Source organism: Papio anubis, chromosome 2 (assembly GCF_008728515.1).
Source record: "Papio anubis isolate 15944 chromosome 2, Panubis1.0, whole genome shotgun sequence".
In the NCBI taxonomy this organism is placed as follows: Eukaryota; Metazoa; Chordata; class Mammalia; order Primates; family Cercopithecidae; genus Papio; species Papio anubis.
This window is the reverse complement of record NC_044977.1, coordinates 130,367,057-130,386,330: the sequence shown is the minus strand read 5'-3', so window position 1 is coordinate 130,386,330 and position 19,274 is coordinate 130,367,057. Positions and strand designations below refer to the sequence as shown.

General features: G+C 38.2%; 1 protein-coding gene across 2 annotated transcripts in view; it reads right to left on the bottom strand.

Moving 5' to 3' along the window:
* The window catches only part of SPTSSB (serine palmitoyltransferase small subunit B), a 35,261-nt gene extending 17,151 nt beyond the window's left edge, over window positions 1-18,110 (bottom strand). For both annotated transcript variants that reach the window (XM_017955736.2, XM_017955737.2), the window contains exon 1: window positions 15,724-18,110. The gene's annotated coding sequence lies outside the window, so the exon portion shown is untranslated. The remainder of the gene's footprint in view (window positions 1-15,723) is intronic.
* Window positions 18,111-19,274: the final 1,164 nt, after the last annotated feature.

Here is a 19,274-nt window from a genome sequence, read left to right as displayed (position 1 = left end):
GGTCATTAAACCACTTAGATGGATAAACTCTCACAAGTCTAGAATGTGTTATAAAAACAAACTTCCCCAACCTAGCAAGGCAGGCCAACATTCAAATTTAGGAAATCCAGAGAACGTCACAAAGATACTCCTAGAGAAGAGCAAGTACAAGACGTATAATTGTCAGATTCACCAAAGTTGAAATGAAGGAAAAAATGTTAAGGGCAGCCAGAGAGAAAGGTCGGGTTACCCACAATGGGAAGACTGTCAGACTAACAGCGGATCTCTTGGCAGAAACTCTACAAGCCAGAAGTGAGTGGGAGCCAATATTCAACATTCTTAAAGCAAAGAATTTTCAACCCAGAATTTCATATCCAGCCAAACTAAGCTTCATAAGTGAAGGAGAAATGAAATCCTTTACAGGCAAACATATGCTGAGAGATTTTGTCACCACCAGGCCTGCCCTACAAGAGCTCCTGAAGGAAGCACTAAACATGGAAAGGAACAACCAATACCAGCCACTCAAAAACATGCCAAATTGTAAAGACCACTGATGCTAGGAAGAAATGGCATCAACTAACAAGCAAAATAACAGGATCAAATTCACACGTAACAATATTAACCTTAAATGTAAATGGGCTAAATGCTCCAATTAAAAGACACAGACTGGCAAATTGGATAAAGAGTCAAGACCCATCAGTGTGCTGTATTCAAGAGAATCATCTCATGTGCAGAGACAAACAAAGGCTTCAAATAAAGGGATGGAGGACGATCTACCAAGCAAATGGAAAACAAAAAAAGGCAGGGGTTGCCATTCTAGTCTCAGATAAAAGAAACTTTAAACCAACAAAGATCAAAAGAGACAAAGAAGGCATAATGGTAAAGGGATTAATTCAACAAGAAGAGCTAACTATCCTAAATATATATGCACCGAATACAGGAGCACCCAGATTCATAAAGCAAGTCCTTAGAGATCTACAAAGAAACTTAGACTCCCACACAATAATAATGGGAGAGTTTCACACCCCACTGTCAACATTAGACAGATCAACGAGACAGAAAGTTAAAAAAGATATCCAGGAATTGAAGTCAGTTCTGTACCAAGCAGACCTAATAGACATCTACAGAACTCTCCACCCCAAATCAACAGAATATACATTCTACTCAGCACCACACCACACTTATTCCAAAATTGACCACATAATTGGAAATAAAGCACTCCTCAGCAAATGTAAAATAACAGAAATTATAACAAACTGTGTCTCAGACCACAGTGCAATCAAACTGGAACTCAGGATTAAGAAACTAACTCAAAACCACGAACTACATGGAAACTGAACAACCTGCTCCTGAATGACTACTGGGTACATAACAAAATGAAGGCAGAAACAAAGATGTTCTTTGAAACCAATGAGAACAAAGACACAACATACCAGAATCTCTGGGACACATTTAAAGCAGTGTGTAGAGGGAAATTTATAACACTAAATGCCCACAAGAGAAAGCTGGAAAGATCTAAAATTGACACCCTAACATCACAATTAAAAGAACTAGAGAAGCAAGAGCAAACACATTCAAAAGCTAGCAGAAGGCAAGAAATAACTAAGATCAGAGCAGAACTGAAGGAGATAGAGACACAAAAAACCCTTCAAAAAGTCAATGAATCCAGGAGTTTGTTTTTGGAAAAGATCAACAAAATTGATATACTGCTAGCAAGACTAATAAAGAAGAAAAGAGAGAAAATCAAATAGATGCAATAAAAAATGATAAAGAGGATATCACCACCAATCCCACAGAAATACAAACTACCATCAGAGAATACTATAAACACCTCTACGCAAATAAACTAGAAAATCTGGAAGAAATGGATAAATTCTTGGACACATACACGCTCCCAAGACTAAACCTGGAAGAAGTTGAATCCCTGAATAGACCAATAACAGGTTCTGAAATTGAGGCAATAATTAATAGCCTACCAACCAAAAAAAGTCCAGAACCAGACAGATTCACAGCCGAATTCTACCAGAGGTACAAGGAGGAGCTGGTACCATTCCTTCTGAAACTATTCCAATCAATAGAAAAAGAGGGAACCCTCCCTAACTCATTTTATGAGGCCAGTATCATCCTGATACCTAAGCCTGGCAGAGACACAATAAAAAAAAGAGAATTGTAGACCAATATCCCTGATGAACATCGATGCAAAAATCCTCAATAAAATACCGCAAACCGAATCCAGCAGCACATCAAAACACTTATCCACCATGATCAAGTGGGCTTCATCCCTGGGATGCAAGGCTGGTTCAACATATGCAAATCAATAAACGTAATCCAGCCTATAAACAGAACCAAAGACAAAAATCACATGATTATCTCAATAGATGCAGACAAGGCCTTTGACAAAATTCAACAGCCCTTCATGCTAAAAACTCTCGATAAATTCGATATTGATGGAACGTATCTCAAAACAATAAGAGCTATTTATGACAAACCCACAGCCAATATCATGCGGAATGGGCAAAAACTGGAAGCATTCCCCTTGAAAACTGGCACAAGACAGGGATGCCCTCTCTCACCGCTCCTATTCAACATAGTGTTGGAGGTTCTGGCTAGGGCAATCAGGCAAGAGAAAGAAATAAAGGGTATTCAGTTAGGAAAAGAAGAAGTCAAATGGCCCCTGTTTGCAGATGACATGACTGTATATTTAGAAAACCCCATTGTCTCAGCCCAAAATCTCCTTAAGCTGATAAGCAATTTCAGCAAAATCTCAGGATACAAAATCAATGTGCAAAAATCACAAGCATTCTTATACACCAATAACAGACAAAAAGAGAGCCAAATCATGAGTGAACTCCCATTCACAATTGCTTCAAAGAGAAAAAATACCCAGGAATCCAACTTCCAAGGGATGTGAAGGACCTCTTCAAGGAGAACTACAAACCACTGCTCAACGAAATAAAAGAGGACACAAACAAATGGAAGAACATTCCATCCTTATAGATAGGAAGAATCAATATCATGAAAAAAATGGCCATACTGCCCAAGGTAACTTATAGATTCAATGCCATACCCATCAAGCTACCAATGACCTTCTTCACAGAATTGAGAAAAAACTGCTTTAAAGTTCATATGGAACCAAAAAAGAGCCCACATTGCCAAGACAATCCTAAGCCAAAAGAACAAAGCTGGAGGCATCATGCTACCTGACTTCAAACTATACTACAAGGCTGCAGTAACCAAAACAGCATGATACTGGTACAAAAACAGAGCTATAGACCAGTGGAAGAGAACAGAGGCCCCAGAAATAATACAACACATCTACAACCATCTGATCTTTGACAAATCTGACAAAAACAGGAAATGGGGAAAGGATTCCCTATTTAATAAAAGGTCCTGGGAAAACTGGCTAGCCATAGTTAAAAAGTTGAAACTGGGTCCTTTCCTTACACCTTATATTAAAATTAATTCAAGATGGATAAAGGACTTAAATGTTAGACCTAAAACCATAAAAACCCTAGAAGAAAACCTAGGCAATACCATTCAGGACATAGGCATGGGCAAGGACTTCATGTCTAAAACACCAAAAGCAATGGCAACAAAAGCCAAAATCGACAAATGGGATCTCATTAAACTAAAGAGCTTCTGCACAGCAAAAGAAACTACCATCAGAGTGAACAGGCAACCTACAGAATGGGAGAAAAATTTTGCAATCTACTCATCTGACAAATGACTAATATCCAGAATCTACAAAGAACTCAAAGGAATTTACAAGAAAAGAACAAACAACCCCATCAAAAAGTGGGCAAAAGATATGAACAGACACTTCTTAAACAACAACATTTATGCAGCCAACAGACACATGAAAAAAATGCTCATCATCACTTGCCATCAGAGAAATGCAAATCAAAACCAAAATGAGATATCATCTCACACCAGTTAGAATGGTGATCATTAAAAAGTCAGGAAACAACAGGTGCTGGAGAGGATGTGGAGAAATAGAAACACTTTTACACTGTTGGTGGGATTGTAAACTAGTTCAACTATTGTGGAAGACAGTGTGGCGATTCCTCAAGGATCTAGAACTAGAAATACCATTTGACTCAGCCATCCCATTACTGGGTATATACCCAAAGGATTATAAATCATGCTGCTATAAAGACACATGCACATGTATGTTTATTGTGGCACTATTCACAATAGCAAAGACTTGGAACCAACCCAAATGTCCATCAATGATAGACTAGATTAAGAAAATGTGGCACATATACACCATGGAATACTATGCAGCCATAAAAAAGGATGAGTTCATGTCCTTTTTAGGGGCATGGATGAAGCTGGAAACCATCATTCTCAGCAAACTGTGGCAAGGACAGAAAACCAAACACCGCATGTTCTCACTCATAGGTGGGAATTGAACAGTAAGATCACTTGAACACAGGAAGGGGAACATCACACACCTGGGCCTGTTGTGGGGAGGGGGCAGGGGGAAGGGATAGTATTAGGAGATATACCTAATGTAAATGATGAGTTAATGGGTGTCACGCCCCAACATGGCACAAGTATATATATGTAACAAACCTGCACGTTGTGCACATGTACCCCAGAACTTAAAGTATAATAAAAATAAAATAAAAAAAAAAAAAAAAAAAAACAAGGCCCAACAAGCCATCCTTGTTTGAAAAATTATTTTTAGAAAAGGTCACAGTTTGAAGACGTGCCATTGGCTAGTGATTCCCCAATTGTACTCTGAGGATTATAAAGTGCCACAGGTACCAGGGCTGAGGGGAGGCCCAAGGAGGGGCAAAGGGAGGGGCTAAGAACACCCCACTTCACTTCTGTTGGAGCAGACTGCTTTTGGTCTGCTCTCTAATTCAGTTTCTGGGTGAGATTTTGTTTGTAGAAAATATTTCTTAACTTTATTAGTCTATCTTAATATCCATGAGGGGCACGGGGAAGAGATTAGATTAATCACTATCTATAAAAAATCTGTCTTTAAAATCACATTAGATATAGTCGGAAGCACTAAGGCTTATATCTTATTGTATCATTTATTTGATGTGTCACATCAGGCATGTTATACAGTCTTTCTCAGTGTTTTTCCTCACATATAGAACAATGATATTGTCTTATGCATAGATTAGTTGTGAGAATTAAATGAGAAAATATCTGTGAAAATGTCTTGTAATTTGTGAAGCATCATAAAGATGGTTAGTGTGTCTTCAGTAGTTAGCCCCAGGTTTTGGCACTTTGCCCTGACCATTTGTAGCTTTTTTGTCCATATGAATTAAGTTATAGAATGTATGTATGATCAAATTTCCAGATGTTCCCATGTTATGGGGTGAGGGATAACAGACTTAGCAGATTGCAGATTCTGAGAGTAAAATGGGGGACTAAAAAGGTCCTGTTCTTCCATACAAAAAGATAATTGGTAAGGATAAGATTGGAGAAAATTTTGCTTATAAGGAGTTCAGGTAAAAATACTAAGTATTTTTTACTGGCTTCAAATTCATTTTAAACCAATAGTATTGTGACATGACTGCCAAATAAATAAATAAGCGGTCCAATATTCTTTCATATCTATAGAAATACAGTGTCACAGATGAGAAAAAGGGGATATGGCTTCTGGACTTGATTAGCACTCTTCCTCTAGCTGTTAAAATGGTCACTCCAGCAAGCTAAGCATATCCATACAAAGCTAGATGGAGAAGTCCTGGAAAGTTTCCTCTGGGAAATGCTGAGAGAAGATTTTGGGGGAGGAATGTGTCATGGAGGTCTTAAGAGTTCTAAAAGGGATTAAAGGGTGTTATAGACTGTCGTGGAGGAGAAGATTTGGAACTATTGTATTGTTTTCAGGGGTGAATCTTAGGAATAACTTTAAACAATAAGAGCTGTCTAAAGGGGAATGGGTTATGTGGTGAGGCAGTGAGAGCTCCATTAGGAAAATTGTTCAAGCGGAGGCTAGACAACACCTTCTAAGGGTTGCTATGAGTCACGAGGCAGGTTTGAAGAAGATATTACTAAAATGTCACTGATTCTGAGATAGTATTTCTACAGTAGAATTAAATACTCCACTAGAGAATTATTTACTTTTTTAAAAATGTTTTTGTCATATTAAAAAAAAAGTGTGGATTTTGAAATTGGCAAACTGGAGTTTGCTATTGAATGGTATTTGGATATTGTTTAACCTCTTTGAACATTAGTTATGTCATCAGTAACATGGATATTATCAATTATTTCTGCATTATTGTGGAGATTAAACAACACAACATTGGTGAAAGATCCTTAGTAATGACTTGTCTTAGCAAGGGCTCAAAGATAGTAACTTTTGTCACAATTATTATTTGTTCCTTCTATTTTCTACATGCATTTTATTTCCTCTTATCTAACAGATTCCTTTTAGGTGATTCTACTGAATCCTTCAGGGACATATGATATAAGTGGGTGAAATGATAATTCCCATGAGTCTGGTAGAAAGAATTCACCCTGAAGGAAACTGGCAGATCGCAGACGTACTGAGTCATCTGTTTTGTGTTTGCATTGATGCTTGTTTCCTACTAAACAGAGGCAACTTGTGGAACAGCTTTTCTTTGCTGTTGTTCTAAATTATAACCTGATTTTCCTGCCCATCAAAACCAGAACTAGGCCAACCTGATTGATTTATTTTTTCTTTGTTCAAAGTTTTAGGCAATAAAACAACCTATTAAAATTTTAAAGGCCCAAGCTCTCCATCGCAGAGTAGACATGATATCTGCAGCCTCCAGGGGTAAGAAGGGTTAGTAACTGAACTATTGGGCTCAGTTATGTATGTTTCTATGTCTAATTTTTCTATCAGTAAAGTGAACCTAAATCAATTTTACTTAAAATTACTCTTCAATGGTTGAGTTGATAAAGGAGAAGCAGTTTACTATTCTTAGAAAAAGATCAAACACATGAGATCCTGTTCTCTCAAGCATATTGCTAAATATTAAGTAAGAATCTTCCACTTCAAATGCATTGAACTAAGGGACAAATGTACTGCGACTCCACCTCCCCGTGACAGTCCTTTGGTAAAGAGTTCACATCAAATTTTTTAAGTTGTTCACTTTGTTTCTTAACTACTTTTTGCTTTTCCTTCTAAAAATCAAATTTGTACTCCACAGCATTAACTATTCTCGACTTTTTCCCTGCCAAATATGAGAATTCATTTTTTTGATTCTATAAACAAGAAACAAATTAGAATCTATAGCTAATCAAAACTGATAACTGTGAGAGTGGGAATGATCAAGGTACAGCTTGTTATTGCTTAAACAGTTGCCTTGTTTATGATGACAAATAATTAGATTAAAAAGCTGCATGACCAGACTGTGAAATAACTTATTTAAAGGATTGTTAGAGAAACTGGGCCTATTTAACATATATTATTCATAAAGCCCATGAAACTTGAGTAAGCACTTTCTACAGTATCTAATTTAGTGAGTAGTAGTGATATTATGTTTGATTACAAAGGTAGAGACAATTAGACAACATTTATAAGAAGTTGTTGAATTTTTCTGTTGCAGCATTATACAATATGATAGCAATAATAATATGTATAAATGTATATTTATAAATATATTTTTGTATTATTTCTTTGCATTATTTTCAAATATATATATTTATATCAACTAATATGTTTGTATATCATTTTTAAATTTAAAAGTAACCAAATTAATTTATTTTATCATTTTAAAATAAGGTGTCAATTATGTTCTTAAGAGTTTACAGTTGCTAAATATTACATCAGAAGGTTATTTATTTCTAAATTTCATTTCCATTATGTTGGTTCCATTATGTTTAGCTTAAAAGATTTTAGAGAAGACCAAAGGTAAACTTTTTAGGAAAACATTTCTTTAACTCTTAACCTCACTAGAGAGATAAGGTTCTATGTTATGTGACAAATAATGCTTCTCCATCAATAGTATAATATATTTTAAAACTGTCTCTAGAAATAGTACAGTTAATCAGATTTTCTTGACTTGTTGAGTGACAAATACTGACTTTGGTACATTAAATTCAATGTTAGTGAAGGTAGATCAGATAAAGAACGTAGCTAAGTCAGAAGACTTCGTTGACAACTTTAAGAGAAATATTGTTGCTATGCTAATAGATTTTGGTTTTTAATCACAAAGAATAATTTCTTTGTTTATTTATAGTTTTAACCACTGTTAAAACCATACCTGCTCTTATAGACATAAAATATCCCCTGAAATATCACAATAAAAATTATAAAATATGAAAAATGTAGACACCCATAATTTTACCATTTTAAAAAAACTTTGTATATTGTTAACACTTTGGATTTTTTTTCTATGCATGTTTTTCTTTTACACTTGGTTGTAATCAAAATATGTATTTAATTCTGTATTCTGATTTTTTCAATTAATTTTGCTCAAAGGGATTTTCAAATATCTTTACACAGTTTTCTAATCATCTTTCTAATGATTGCATTAGGCTAAATTTCAAGGTACCTCAAGATTTATTCCATTCGTACCACAAACATTTATTGGTCACTACTATAAGCTTAGCATTGTTTTCGGTACTTTACAAAAACTTCTACCCCTTTGCATTCTATGGGAAAATGACACAGGATGTATACATGGTATATGAAAAAAAAAAATCCATAAAATCTCTAATTCAGTGCTATTACTATCCTAGTGTTAAATATTTCAGTTTTTCCAGTTTTTCATTAGGTTGCTGATTATCAGCCAAGGCAGTAAAAAAATATGTGTATATGTTTGTGTAGATCCTGTGGCAGGTTTAAATCTATTAAACTTAAACTACTTTTTTTTTTTAAATTTCTCTATCTAAACAGATATACAGCAGTCATAGACTAGTAATAATGCCAGAAATATTTTGAGACTAAAAGAAAGTTCTGCCTGGATAGTTGATCTATTTTCAGTGGATCAGCCTGGACAGCTTCTATTTTCAGTGGGCCTGGGCATGTGCGCCAGGCAGCACCTGGATATTGACATGCTTTCCTTCATGTGTGATGGCTCCGAATTCAGAGATCCCACAGTCATCAAAGGTCCCTATCTAAGTAATTAAAATAAAAATGTTTTTGAGTGAGATTTGAAATTTCCTATGAGGATCCCTTTGGTAGGGGAAGAGCCCAAGCATATTCTCTCAGATAGAAGTAGAAGAAAGCAGCAAAGTTACTGGGTTTCCATATGTTGGTCACAGGTTAGCTTTTCATCTCATTTAGATGGTAATAGATAACTCCATACGAGGAGGCACTATGCTAATTTTGATTAAAGGTCACGCATAGAAAAAAGCATTAGATTTTCAACAGAAACAAAACGATAATACAACACCCTTAGGTTTAGATAAGACTAAACTTCAAATAGGATACAGCCATATATATATATATTTTTTAATTATTTTTGCTTTGTTTTCTACTTCTTCATCAGTGAACATTCATTGATGCTTATTTCTATGAGACACAATTAGAATGTTCCAGGACATAAACATAAACTAATATTTTGGCTATCTATGGGGAATGTAAGTGTGGTATTATTACCCCAGAAAAGTTGCTGTGGACATGACATCTTGAGCTTTTTTCCCTCTTTCTTTTTTTTGAATCATTTTAACTTTCTTTTTCAATAGGGTACTTACATTTATTCCCAAATTCTCTTTTTAATATTTTTATAGATATTGAACTCAAAGTGATAACTTTAGCTTGGAATTACTAATTGACATCCTTTGATCTTATAATGGAGCTGAAAGAGTAGGGATGCAATACTTAAATAGCAAAGTGTCACCTGGAAACTGCCATTTTATACTGGTAACAGTAGTAGATATTTATTGAGCAACTTATGTTTCAGAAGTTTGGTAAGCACTTTAAATGAATTTCTTTATGCAATTCACTTAACAACAGTATAACAGATGCACTACTTCTATACCTGTTTTACCAATGAGGAAATTGGGGCACTGGGAAATTTTAAAACTGGCCCAAAGTCTCATGGTGAATGCAGAGCACACACTCTTAACCACTCTCTCAGGCTGCCTCTCTATATAAGGAGTTCTGATCATAACCTGGCAAATCATTTATCCATCCTTCCAGCCAGCTAGCCACTGAGTCAAGTATTTAGCAAGGATGTAGGAGGGATATAAACTGTCAATAAGATAGACACGGTCACTGTCCTTGGGCTGCTTTCTAGAGAAGAGGAGGAACAATTAAGCAAGCACCCACACCCAGTGTGGTTTATGCTATGATAGGGAAGTGTAAGGTACTCAGGGGCATAGAAGAAGACTCTAAGCTAGTCTGGAGGAGGTGTCAGGTCGGCAGATCAGAAAGTTGTCCTTATTCCTGTGTTCTCAGACATTTTGTCACAAAAGGCATATAACATATCCTCAGAGGGAAAGGTCTTTGAAATAAGGTCCTCTTCTGTCTTGTTATCTGAGGGCCTGCCGCATAGTAGCTGGTCAATGAAAATTTGTTGAATGAATGAATGAGAATTCTAATGCTCCATAATAACTCCATTGTGACAGGGGGTCTTTTGACTTATTTCTAACTTTATCTTTATTCTGAATATTCTTAAACACTTTTCCTCTAAGTCTGAAATAAATGTATCCTTTTGACTTGCGAATTCAAGTCTCTGCTCCCTTTTAAGCCATTACTAAAAGCTCTAGTCCAAGAAAGCTGCTGCACCCATAATATTTCACTAGAAAGAGACCTCCCCAGGTCTCTTTTAAACCAAGTGCCCTGAAGTAGGAATTCTGGGACAATCTGGTAAAGCGGAGACTGGTTGCTTTTTCCCTCTTTTTTTTCAGTTGGTCTGTGGGATTTGATGCTCTGCTCACTTTCCATAGTTCTGAAAGACTTGTTCTCCATTTACCTGGGCATGATGGCCTGGAAATTTCTCTTACCTCACTTCTCCCCAACTCTTTCACTCTTCAAATGGTATTAACTTTGGGGAACTAGTTCTTAATTATTTACCACACACTTCTCTGGAAGACTGTAAGAATCCAGGACGAAACTAGAGGAAGAGGCCAAAAGTAAACTGAAAGAACAGGCTAATGATTTCTCTGAGCAAGAATTTTTGTTATTATAATGCAGTGATTTACATAGGTTGTAATTCTCGAGAGCAGGTGTTGGGTTATGTCTTCCTTATGCCTGCTTGGAATGCCTTTGTGCTAATGTGCTATTTTTTCTGATGAAACAACAGCAAATATAGGCAGCAAAATAATGTTGGTGGTTGAAGCTAATGGCAAGGGGAAACCAAAGCTTCCCAAGGGAAGAGAGAAGTTAACTGGGAGCTAGTAATCTTTTGGGCGAGTTACAGTGGCCAGGTTTGTATGTGATTTTACATTTTTCTAATTGCATCATCTTAATTCCTAGCCTGATCCCACTATTTAAAATTGTACCTCATTCTTTTCTCCATTTTATGTTTCTTCAGAGCCCTTATCTTCATTATGTGATTTACTTACTATTATTAATGTCTGACATATTGGGAATTTTTGTCTGTTTCATTTATTACTTATCCAGGGCCTAGAAGTGACCTGGTACAGGGTAGGTGTGCCATAGTTCATTTATCTGTTGGATAAATGAATTATTAATTCTGATGAAAGCAATATTTTAAAAGTAACTATAATCAAGTTTTTTCATACATGTATTGATTTTATAAACAAATGGCTGAGCTGGGCACAGTGGCTCATGCCTGTAATCCTAGCACTTTAGGAGGCCAAGGTGTGTGGATCACCTGATGGCAGGAGTTTGAGACCAGCCTGACCAACATAGTGAAACCCCATCTCTACTAAAATACACAAAAAAATTTAGCCGGGCATGGTGGCAGACGCCTGCAATCCCAGCTACTGGGGAGGCTGAGGCAGGACAATCGCTTGAACCTGGGAGGCGGAGGTTACAGTGAGCTGAGATCACACCATTGCACTCCAGCCTGGGCAAAAAGAGTGAAACTCTGTCTCAAAATAAATAAATAAAAAAAAATAAAGTTGCTGAACATTAAAAATTATTTTATATAAATCTTGTAATTAGACAAAATATTACAGTGGACTTCTACAAAAGCTTTGATAGTCAAAACCCACACGAATCAGCATGATATGCTCCTCAAAAACATACACATGGAAGAATAAGCCTGTGCTGGTGAGAATGGAAAATCCTGAGGTTTCCTGAAGCCAGTAGACTTGAATCCCTAAAGCTAAGGGTACGGTTTGTTTCAATGAACTTATAACTGTCTGGCAGCAAGGCTGAGGCTGCTTGCCACCCCCATGACACTCTGAGGCTCACTAGTTTTCTATTTCTATTTCTGTACAAAACATTATCATTTGATTTCGTGGTTCTTAGTACAGGATCAGGCAGCTTGTGGGAACTCAAAACATAAAAGATGAATAGAGGAACATATTAATTATTTGGGAGTGTCTCCTGCATTTGAGGTTGACATAATCACAGCAGATGCTTTCTGACAATGACATGTTAGTATGCTGTGAAGACTTCAGTGGCTGCTCCAGTTTTTCCTCTTCCCAAGACTCTCTGGCTTTTAGGGCCAATCTAGTGTAGGCAGAACTGGGCTAATCTGAGTAGAAGGCAAGTACACTTTTGGCTGAGATCCGGGTACCTTCCTCTGTGACCCAGTGTGGGCCTGAACAAACTCAACCGCTGGCCTGAATCACTGATAAAGGACTAGACATATCTAGAAGTAGGAGGAACAAGTGGCCTCACAGGTCCTGGGTTAATATAACGAGTGGATGAGTTCAAAAAGATAGAGCATTGCAAGTGAGTTCTTTGTAGGACTGTACTAATGACATCTGACTTAATTCTAAATGGAGAAAAGTTTGGGCAGGCAGGTAAACATATGTGAATCACATAGTTGTGTGACACCTGTGAAATTCTTAAATATTTCGTATATTTTAACGTGGTCATTGGGGGAAAAGCCTCACATAAACTATTGGTCAAATGGTACATGGGGACTCATCAACTCTAAGTTTTAAACCCATTTGTTCTTTTAACACTCTGGAAAATTTTTTAAAACCAGCTTTATTGAGATACTTTATTGAAATATTGACAATTTACCTACTTAAAGTACACAATTCAACAGTTTGTATATTTACAGTATTGCAACCATCATGACAGTCAATTTTAGACTATTTGCATCACTCCAAGAAGACACCCTGTACCCTTTAGTCACTCCCCTTTTCTCCCTAATCTTACCTTCTACTCCAGTCTCAGGAAACAACTAATCTACTTTCTCTGTAGATTTGCCTATTGTGGATATGTTATGTAAATAAATCATATAATACGTGGTCTTCTTTCACTTAACATAATCTCTTCAATGTTCACCCATGTTGTAGTGTGTATCAGCCACATGATTTTCATTGCTGCATAATATTTTGTCATTTCATTCCATACTACATTTTATTTATCCATTCATCATTCTGTAGACAACTTGGGTTGTTTCAATCAACTTCTTTGGGTGTTATGAGTAATGCTGCTATGAACATTTGTGTACAGTTCTTGAATGGACATAAGTTTTCAGTTCTGTTGAATATATGCCTAGGAGTGGAATTGTTTGATTATGTGGTAACTCTATTTTCAACTTTTTGAGGAACAATCAAACTCTCTTCCATAGCAATTGCACCATTTTACATCCCCACCAATACCAGCAATATGTGACAGTTCAATTTTCCCTACATCTTACTAACACTTGCTATTATCTATTTTTATTTGTTTGTTTGTTTGTTTGTTTTTTGGTTATAGCCATTCTGGTTGGTGTGAAGTGGGATCGTATTGTGGTTTTGATTTGATTTTCATTTCCCTAACCACTAATGGCTAGTAAACACCTTCTCATGTGTAAATTGGCTGTTTGTACCTGCTCTTTGGAGAAATGTCTATTCAAATTTTTTGTCCCTTTTAAAATGGGTTATTTGTGTTTTTGTTGTTGAGTTCTTCATTCTCTGCCTTAAGAGTGGAGGATGGTTGGAGGAAGAGAGTCTCAGACCTCTCAGTTGCTCTCATCTAGAATAGAGCTCTGAAACTCAAAGCTGGGGATGATGAGTAATGCTGGTAGTCTCCTTCTCTCAGGGTATACTGTAGACGAGAGTCTAGGTTGAGAGGGGGCCCTGTGTTATTGGCTGCACCCATCCATAGTGGAACATCATCACACTCAACGGGAGAGGGCGGGGAAACATATTGTGGTTCAAGCGTCACAATTGTTTGCAGTTCTTACTGAAATATAAGAGATTGTCTTGAATATATATTTTCTTCATGCTATATGTTCTCAGGACAATTTCCAGGAACTTTAAATGGTTATTTATCTATAATTTTCACTAGTTATTGTTGTTTTTAGGGAGTGGATTTGAAAAGCTCTTCACATCACCATTCTGGAAGTGAGTCCCGTTTGGATCATTTTTTATGAAATGAATATTTTGTTTCTTTTATACTTGGTGGTAAAATAGTGGTAAAACTCTCTTTATAATTAGCATAGTAGAGATAGAATTGCTGTATAATTACAAAGGGTAGTTTTTATAAAGTATTTGCAAATTTACAGTGAATTAAGAAAACCAATGAGAGTTGAGGACTGGTTGACTTTCAACTTCAAATTGACTTTCAACTTCAAATCTAGTCAAATTCTAGAATGTCCATGTTTTGACCAATAATTTTTAACTTATTGCCATTAAACAGTTGTAAAAAAAATCTGAATAATGAGAGTGACAGTGCATTTCATACTACAGCTTGTTGGTTTTGGTCTAGTTATCTGTGTATAAAGCCATCACAGTCATTGAAAAAGTCACCAAAATGACCTGTTTTAAACAGCATAGGAATAATTCAGATGTGGAAATCAAGTTATTAAAAATTCAACATTTTTGTGTATACATTTTAAAATTTCACTAGCAAAAATGACCATGTATTTTCTAATTTTTGTCTAATTCAAAATAAGTACTGCACCACAAAGTATTTTTGAAAACCAACTTTCCCAACTCCCCTGATGCAGTTATTTGGACTTTGGGGGCTAAGTCTTACATTTAACAATTCTTCAAACTCCTTATCTGATTATGCACTGGGCTCATATGTGAATTGCCAACCAGCTGAATGTCACTTTAGTTGAAACAAATCTGGAGTCCAACTCATATTTAAAACACTTCTCTAAACATTTCCCCACCTTCACCATCCCCACGGCAAAGGTAACTATTCAGCTAACTCTAGCTGGCTGTCTTTTGGTGAAGAAGTTTGGTTACTTATAAAGGATCACTTAAGTATCTTTGAGAAAATACATACCGCTTAATACTTACAAGAGAATGTTAAAATGTATTCCTTGTTGGAAATTCTTCACTTTTTGGCAGGTGACTTGTGTGTACTATTGCCTAAAGTACAGTAGTTTAAGTAGCTTATGGGCAGAGAGGAATTGTATAAGAGCATGGAACCAGGTAAAGATGAATATTTAAGAAGGAAACCAAGCACATCCCAATGATATTTTCCTGAGTAGTTAATGGACTACACAAAGGTAAATAGTGAAAATAGCAAAGTAATTTTCTCTTCTTTTAGTTTGGAAAGTTTCAGTGTTAAAGTTTGGCTTCTATTGAGTGAAACATCTTAGTTTCCCACATAGTGAAAGGTAAATGGAAAAATCCATCAATTCTGAAAATTGTAATGCAGTTAAATAATAAACTGATAAATTGCATTAAAGCTCAATATTAATTTTTTCTCCTATAGAGACAGGAATTCTATCCTACTGAAGCTACTTAACAGTTCAAGTAGGTATTTTGGAAGATGCTTACCTCCTAGTTGGGTGTATCTCCCTGCGGCTTAGGTGAGCGCCGAGGCTTTGGCTCCTCCCCAGCTGCTGCGAGCTTCCCACTGTGCCGGGCGCCTGGGAGCCTCCCGGAGTTAGGTGTTCGGCCCCGCCCTCAGGACTATTGCTAAAACTCAAATTCTACCCGGCTAATTCCGGTGATTAATTATTGACAAAAGGAAAACACTCCTACGCAAACTTGTGTCCAACCGCACTGCTCCCAGCGACTCCTTCCAGAAGAGAATGCCTGCTGCAACACTCCCCTCCCCCCCTTGCTCTATGGTCCCAACTTCTCAAACGCTGCCACTCTCAGTCCTGGGCGATCAGACTGGTCCTTGGAGGAATGCAGCTCAACGACTTCTACATTTTAAAATTTGGTTTTCTGCAGCTCGTTCGCACTTCTCCAGAGACAAGCCTCTCGGGAGGGGGCGCTTTCCCAGTGCAGGGGAAGCAGGGGCTCCGAGAGCAACAGAGGCGGCTGAGGCGTCGCTGTCACCTCCGGCTGCTGCAGTAAAACCCCGAGCCGAGGCGGCGACGGGGAGGAGGGGATAGGGAGGCGCCCTCCCCCGCGCTGGGGCTGGGATCCCCGACACTACTGAAGGGGCACGTCCTTTGGCTGTGGTAGAGGGGCGGGCCGATAAACAGGAGGTGAGAAGGTGGGAGCTCTGGGGCTTTAGCCTAAGCCGCGTTAAAGCGCCCAGGGAAAGCCCGCGCCCAGCATCCACCGGGCTGCAGACTTCGGCAAGGGGGCGAAGAAGCCCTGGTGTAAGCAGAACAGGACTGCGTCTGAAAGTCGGCATCAGGCTGCTAAGTGAGCCAAGGGCTCGGGCTGGGGCAGCGGGCGGCCAAGCAAGCATCCCACCTCATTTGTTTGTCAAAAACCGAAGAAAACAAAGCCTTTTAGCACTGGCAGCTAATTTTGGTGCCTCTGAACGTGTGAAACGCCCCTCCCCGCCTCACTCGCATCCTGCCCCCTTGCCCGCGGTAGCTGGGAGGCTAATCTTTAAAAAGGTGGACTCCGCCGGGGAAACAGATGAAAGGATCGTGTCCGGAGAACTTGTGTGTGTGCCCACTCACAAGTGCAGATAATTAATCTGGGCCCGGACTGCGGCAGCAGGGCAAACTGGGGAAAGAGGGCTGGGAGGCGGCCCGGTGGTGCAGAGACGCGCAGCGCCTGCTTCCGCGGCCCCCGGGCTGGCGTGCCCTGCGCTTACGCTCCGCGCTCGAATGTCTTCCCCGGAGGGCTCGGAACCAGCGCGAGCACCTTCCCTGGAAGCCCACATCCATCACCCAGCGATCTCCTCTCCATCGAGAGCAGGGCTTGCTGAGAGTGGCGGAGGACCTTGAAGGCTCCCAGCTCTGTATCTCCGTGGCGGAGACGCTTTCTGCTCGAGGCCCAGGGGAGACCGGGAGCGAAAGCCTCTTCTGATGAATGAGCATTTGGGCAGTATCTGCCCATCAGCCCCCACTGCCGAAGGAGGAGACACTGCACATGCTCGGCCAGGGCTGATAGTGCTAAAGCGCGAATTTTGGCTGCTGGCAGGTCTCTGCTCATCCTCAACGCGCTTTCAGCGGATTCCACACTGCCAGGGCTACGAAGAGGGAGGCTCAAAGGTTATTGGGCGGTGGTATCTCCATGCAGGAGGGAGGATGTCCCCAGAGGAAGCTAAAGGTAGATGGGGGCAGGGAAGGGAACCAATAGAAACAGAGCACCTGCTTGGAGTCCCTGTTAGCCATTTTACATAGTTATCATTTCCTTCTGCTCCCGTGTCTAAATAGCAGCAACCACTGTTAGTGTTATTTATTTCTTTATCACATTCCTTATCTCTTGGCTTCTCCCGACACACCTTGCAATGCTGGCAGGGTAGATATGACTACTCAGGGCATGTAGATCAGGAAATAGAAACCCTAAGAAACGACTTTGCCAGGGCTACCAAGTCCATCTGTAGTGACGCCAGTTCTATTTACACTGGTAAATCTTATTTTTCATTATCTATTTTCCCTCCCTTGGTTGTGACACTCCACCCTCCACACTGTGATTGCACATTTGTGGAAATATAGAAATAGACCTTGTTGGCAAAGGTTTGTGAAATGGATGTGAGACCTTGCAACTACTCCAACTGGAGGTTGGGGGAAACTGGTACAGCTGGCAGATGTATTCAGACCATTAAAAATAATCTTAAATAACACACACGTATTATAACCACACACAGGAACACCTTTATGAATATCTTAGCACCTCCAAATGGAGAATAAATATTCCATGTTTTCCATATAGCTATAGAATATTCTCGAAACTTAACTAGATCACAAACTATAGGTCAACACTTTTATTTTTATTTTTATATTGGAGACCTGGCTCACTCTGTCACCCAGATTGGAGTGCAGAGGCATGGTCACAGTTCACTACAATCTCAGCCTCCTGAGCTCAAGTGATCCTCCCACCTCAGCCTCCTGTGTAGGTGAGACTACAGGCACGTGCCACCACACCCAGCTATTTTCTAAATTCCTTGTAGAGATGGGGTCTCATTTTGTTGCCCAGGCTTAGGTCAACACATTTTAAAAGGCAGAAATCATACAGACCACATCATCCATCAAAATACAATAAGGATAAGATTAACAACAAACATTTATCCTGATTGATATACTATGGAAATTTAAAGATGCTTTGAATCTGTATAAAAAAGCACAAATGGGAAAATTACAAACTCTTTAGGAACAGAAGAAAAACAAAAATCCTACATAATAAAATAGAGAGAATATAGAAAAGCCAAATATTCTATGAAATTATACACTAAATGTCTTTATTGCAAAACAATGTACAAAGAGATTTAGAAAAAAATTATGAAATAATTATGTTAACTAATAAAGCTAACAGCAGAAAATAATAAAGTAGGAAACTGAAAAAGCAAAAACAAAAATGAAAAAGGAGACTTGATCAATAAAAGAAAAAAATGTGTTCTCTGGAAAGATCAAGAAATAAATCTAGAAAAGATCAAGAATCAGAGAAGATACAGATGACATTAGGAAAGAAAGATGGCATATAACCACAGGTAAGGAAGATAATAAAAAGTTTAGAAAGCACCTCAACTGATTTTTTTTTTGCCCATGAGATGGAATCTTCTTTTGCTCTGATTATTGGAACTTGTGAGATAATAATTAGCTAGCACTACAGTTTGTGCAGAGGTGAATGAAATTTGAAGAACCAGGCAGAATTGTTAACACTATAATAGTGTAAGAACATAAAGTAATGATAACTGTATCAACTGAACATTTTGAACCAGGTGTTTCATCATCAGTATCATAAAGTTTCTATTGCATAACTGAAAAACACACTGCTGGAGTAGAAAATTTTCCAAAGTAATCATCACTAGTGTGTATGCCCTTAGGTAACCTGAGATGTTTAGAGACAGATATTATTTGGAAAGGAATGGGTCCACTTTGTAAAACTGTGTTTAGGCTTTTTTGGGATGTCTCTGAAGTCTACAATATCAGGAAGAAGAAAGGAGTTGACGGGAGAATCCACTTAAAATGACC